The following is a 5,649-nucleotide window of genomic DNA, read 5'->3' on the forward strand; positions in this document are numbered from 1 at the left end:
TCTCTCTGTCTCTCTGTCTCGCCTAGTCGGGGGCTCGGCTTCAGAGCTCTGGCACCGAGAGAGGACACCTTTGCCCCGCTCCGCCCACCCGGCCGCGTGTCCAGCCCTCCGCGTGTGGCTTCCGTCCATCCACGCTCGGAAAGATTTCCTCCTGGCGGGGCTCGGAGTGTTTGGAGGTGGGGAGATGAACACTGCTGCTAGCAGTTACCCCATGGCCTCCCTATACGTGGGGGACCTGCACTCGGATGCCACCGAAGCCATGCTGTACGAGAAGTTCAGCCCGGCCGGACCGCGCTCTCCATCCGGGTCTGCAGGGACATGATCACCAGGCGCTCCCTGGGCTATGCCTACGTCAACTTCCAGCAGCCTGCGAGTGCTGAACATGCCCTGGATACCATGAACTTTGATGTAATTAAAGGCAAACCCATCTGTGTCATGTAGTGTCAGCGGGATCCCTCATTGAGGAAATCAGAAGTTGGGAATGTTTTCATTAAAAACCTGGATAAATCCATAGACAACAAGGCACTTTATGTTACCTTTTCAGCATTTGGAAACATATTGTCCTGCAAGGTGGTGTGTGATGAGAATGATTCTAAAGGCTACGCATTTGTGCACTTTGAGACCCAGGATGCTTCAGATAGGGCCATCGAGAAGATGAACGGCATGCTTCTCTACGACCTCAAAGTGTTTGTTGGTAGATTGAAGTCAAGGAAAGAACGGGAAGCAGAACTGGGTGCCAAAGCTAAGGAATTCACCAACGTTTATATCAAAAACTTTGGAGATGACACGGACGACGAAAGACTGAAGGAACTTTTCAGCAAATACGGTAAAACTCTGAGTGTCAGAGTGATGACTGACTCTAGTGGAAAATCCAAAGGCTTTGGTTTTGAGAAACATGAGGATGCCAATAAGGCAGTTGAAGAAATGAAAGGAAAAGACATCAATGGGAAAATGGTATTTGTAGGCCGGGCACAGAAAAAAGTTGAACGCCAGGTTTAATTAAAACGGAAATTTGAACAGCTAAAACAGGAGAGAATTAGCTGCTACCAGGGGGTGAATCTTTATATTAAGAACCTGGATGACACCATTGACGATGAAAAATTAAGGAAGGAATTTTCTCCTTTTGGATCAATTACCAGTGCCAAGGTGATGCTTGAGGATGGGCGGAGTAAAGGGTTTGGCTTTGTCTGCTTCTCTTCGCCTAATGAGGCCACCAAAGCAGTGACAGAAATGAATGGGCGCATCGTGGGCTCCAAACCCTTGTACGTTGCACTTGCACAAAGGAAAGAAGAGAGAAAAGCCCATCTGACCAATCAGTATATGCAGCGTATTGCAGGAATGAGAGCCCTCCCTGCCAACACGATCATTAACCAGTTTCAGCCAACTCCGGGGGGTACTTCATGCCAGCAGTGCCCCAGGCTCAGAATAGACCTCCTTCTTACGCTCCCAATCAGATAGCCCAGATGAGACCTCATCCACGATGGCAGCAAGGTGGAAGACCTCAAGGCTTCCAAGGAGTGCCAAATATTAGCCAGTCTGGGCCATGCCCAGCTCTCTGCCACCTAACTCCCGCCAGTAATGCCCAGGCTTCTCGAGGACTCCCTACTACACCTCAGCGAGTGGGGGTGCCCACTGCTGTGCAAAATTTATCTCCTAGACCTTCTGTAGCTACTCCTGCACCTAGAGCTGTTCCTCCTTACAGATATGCTGCAAATGTCCGAAGGCCCCATCCAGCTATCCAGCCTTTGCAGACACCTCAGCCAGCAGTCCATGTGCAAGGCCAGGAGCCCCTGACAGCTTCCATACTGGCCGCTGCTCCTCCCCAGGAACAGAAGCAGATGCTGGGAGAGAGTTTGTTCCCATTGATTCAAACCATGCACAATAATTTAGCAGGGAAGATTACAGGTATGCTGCTAGAGATAGATAATTCAGAACTGCTGTACATGCTGGAATCTCCAGAATCCCTTTGGTCAAAGGTGGAAGAAGCAGTTGCAGTATTACAAGCCCATCATGCCAATAAGGAAGCTTCTCAGAAGGTGGCTGTGGTTGCTGCTACCTTTTAGACCAGAAAAACTGGATACTCTGAAGTTAAATAGTCCCTTCATTAGATGTTCATTCACTCAACATGTGTAGACCTCTTCACGGTACTGCAGACTGAACAATAGATGGCAGGAGAAGCTGCTGCCATTCTGGATGTTTTTTTCTTTGGGAAAAATCAATTTGAAAGGTCAGTTCTTAAAAACCTAAGATGTTTTTTCAGTGGTCAAAATTTGCAGGTTTCTTGTGTGTTGCCTGGACCCTGTTACCCTTTAATTTAATTTCATTTAATTTTTCTCTTAAAAAAAGCTTTTCTGACTATTTTTGTTTTGGTTTTATCAGGAATTGGTTTTATTTGAAGTATCCAATTTACAGCGTCTGGAAAAGTGTTTCTCAATAAAGAAGTAAAACCTTCAAAAAAAAATAAAAGGCTAACTTAAAAGTTGGGTTTTTTAATCACTAAAGGTAGCTCAAAAACTTCTAGTTCTTTCGGCACCTGATCCCCAGTGTCCAGCACACAGAAGACACAGGGATTGGAATATAGTAGGTACTTAATAAATGTCTTTTGACTTGACAGTCTGAGGATGGAGTTCATCTGGCCTGATGACTGGAATCTATGAAAGACAGCCAGGTGCTCTAGCTTATTTTCCTATTTATTATTTGTGGTATCAATTCCCTATTAGCCATTTTTTTCTTCTGTCTTTTCTAAGTAAAGGATCATTTTCCATGATGGAGAAATCAATGCCAAAATAAAATTTGCATACTTCTCTTTTTCTTGCCATCATCTGTTACCATCCTCCCATTCCCTGAGCCATGGTGTGGGTGCTTCTTTGATTTCTCCTCTTTTACCTTACATAGTTAAAACAGTACCAATTATTGATCAAAGGGGACTTTTAAAAAACTTTATTGTTTTTCTCATTTTTGCTACTAACCCAAAACTAACCAAACTGTTCTTTCTTTCACATGAGTAATTATATAAGTTTCCTTAATTTATATTTCCCTCTTGTCTATGACATGAGATTTGCTTTAAGATCATACTTCCCTTTCCCTTCCTTGGTTGTTGCCTCCTTTTTGTTTTCTCTCTGTTTCTCTGAAATGCCTTCCCTAAAACACTAAATGATTTAGCTAGGAAAGAATGCAAAGAGTTCTCACCATTCCGTTAGAAATTCATTTATCCTAAATTGAGAAGTACAAATTGTTCTAAATACTTATCTTTTTGGCTAGGGGTCTTGACTGTTCAAAATTTCCCCTAAAATACATGTTTCTCTGTAGACCTTTCAGAGAATTGCAGAAATTCAGTGGCTAGGGAAGGACTCAGAAGGTCCAACTTAGATCTAAGCAAAAATCCCCCAGACAACATCCTCAGTAACACCTGGCCTTTACTGGAAAAGTCCATTCCATGCTAATTTAGGTTATTCCACTTTTAAATAATTCTCATCCAAAATCTGTTTCTCAGATTCACTTTTTGCCTTCAAAAAGACTTCTAAACTTCACTAGGCAGATAATTCTGGGGTTTGTGTCCTGTACAATTATCTCTTCTCCTCCTTGAAAAGTCCACTGTGATTGTGATTATTGTTCCTAAATGATTTATGCAGTTCTTTTGCCAGCCTGAAGTACTTTTCCCTTATCACCATAAATTTAACTATAATGAGACTATTAAATATTAGGTTCTTCCTTGTTGGGGTCCTGTAAATTCTTTTTATCACTTTTTCCCCTAATTCTGGGAAATTTTCTTTGAGAACTTTCTGGAATATAATGTTCAAATTATTTTTTCTCAATATTCTGAGATGCTAGCCACCAGTAGCTGCATTATGATGTTTCCTAAGCATGCCATTTGAAAACTTATTTTAGTTGCATAATTTTATGATTTTTTGAGCCTGAAATTATAGTTGTTCTGTACTGCGTGTGATTTCATTTTCTGCTGTGATGTTGGTTGCTTTTGTGAAATTCTTGAAGTTTTTTATTTTTAGCTTCCATTATTTCCTTAGCATTTTTAATTCTCATTTGAGTGCCTTCTGGGATTTAAATTTTTTTTTCAAGCTCTTCTTTTTTATGATTTTCTTACTAGGACTGAGTCTTGCTTAATCTCTTTAAATTTGTCATTTATCCATTTGAGTATATTTCTTTTATTGTCATGTATCTTTTCTTTTTCCATGTGTTCTTTCTGATGCTTTAGTTTCTTTCATTTGCATCATAGTGTTTTTTTTATCATAGCAATACTTATTTTTGGTCATGTAGTAATTTTAATTTTGTTGATGCTTATTTTCTTGTATAATATTTTAGCCATTTTTAATTGCCATGCTGGTCTTCCTTATCTACAGAAATCTACAGAAATTATAATTTAATTTATCTGCTCAAGAATAGTTAATGTTTTCCTATTGCCTACCAAACGAATACTATACTCCTTGTTTGGCATTCAAATCCTCAACATATCTTTTTAGCCTTCCCTCCTGATTACTATCCCTCATACATTTTACATTACAACAAACCTAAATCATAGAATCAAGAGTTGTAAGGGACCTCAGTGACCATGTAGTCCAATTAGTCACCATTCCCTGTGCCTATCTTGAATTTCCCTACTTCCATACCTTTGCTAATGCTGGTGCCTATACCCATACCTTCTTTCCCATCTCCCCAAGTTGATAGCTTACCTGTCCTTCGAAGCCAAACTCAGAGCCATTTACTCCATGAATTCCTTTCTGAATCTCTTTAGCTAGAAATGATCTCTCCCTCAATTGACTTAGTATATTATACTCCTCTATTTTATTTATCAGTCTAATTATTACATCATATCAATCCTATGTTTATCTACTAGGATGGAAATTCCTTGAGAGCAGGGAAGTCCAAGTCTTATCTCTTTGTCCTTTTTCTTATTTATCTTTATAATTCTGTACTTAAAAACAACAAAAAAGGCATTTCCATATACATAGCCAAACACAAAAAAATGATTCCACATGAAACTGTGAAACTACATTTTATACTGCCTGCCTATTTTTTTTAGGTACATAATAAATTTGACACATAATTTCCAAGACTGTCCTGCTTTAAGCTACTTTCTGTTCTCTTCTATCCATTAAAAAAAATGTTTCTAAGGCCCTCTCTTTTTAGGGGTATCACTATTGCTAACACTCTCTCCTCTGATCTGCAGTACACACACACACACACACACACATACACATACATACCAATTAAGTGTCAGAATGACAAAAACAAAAATCTCATAATAATTATAAGTATAGTCAAACAAAATGAATCTACTTAGTGGCCATGTCTGAAAATGTATGTCATTTTCTGTACTTTGGATCCATCATTTCTTCGCTCACGAGGTGATTGGTTTCATTGCATTGATCAGAGTTCTAAGTCATTCAAAATTGTTTTCTTTACAATTTTGCAGTCATATAAATTATTCTCCTGGCATTCAAATTTAAAATATACTTTTAATTTCTGAATTCTCTACTTCCCTCCCCCTGCATACACTGAGAAAGCAAGAAAAATAAAACAAATTACTAATATGTATAGTCATATAAAAAAACTTGCATTAGATATGTCTAAAAAAAAGAGAGAGAGAAGGAAGGAAGGAAGGAAGGAAGGAAGGAAGGAAGGAAGGAAGGA

General features: G+C 39.5%; 1 pseudogene; it reads left to right on the plus strand.

The window, feature by feature from the left end:
- The first annotated feature begins 184 nt into the window (after positions 1-184).
- On the plus strand, positions 185-2,466 carry LOC138156096 (polyadenylate-binding protein 4 pseudogene; annotated as a pseudogene).
- Positions 2,467-5,649: the final 3,183 nt, after the last annotated feature.

Source organism: Petaurus breviceps, unplaced genomic scaffold, assembly GCF_028583685.1.
Source record: "Petaurus breviceps papuanus isolate PSGF00001 unplaced genomic scaffold, PetGlider_PUasm1.0 98, whole genome shotgun sequence".
Taxonomy (NCBI): Eukaryota; Metazoa; Chordata; class Mammalia; order Diprotodontia; family Petauridae; genus Petaurus; species Petaurus breviceps.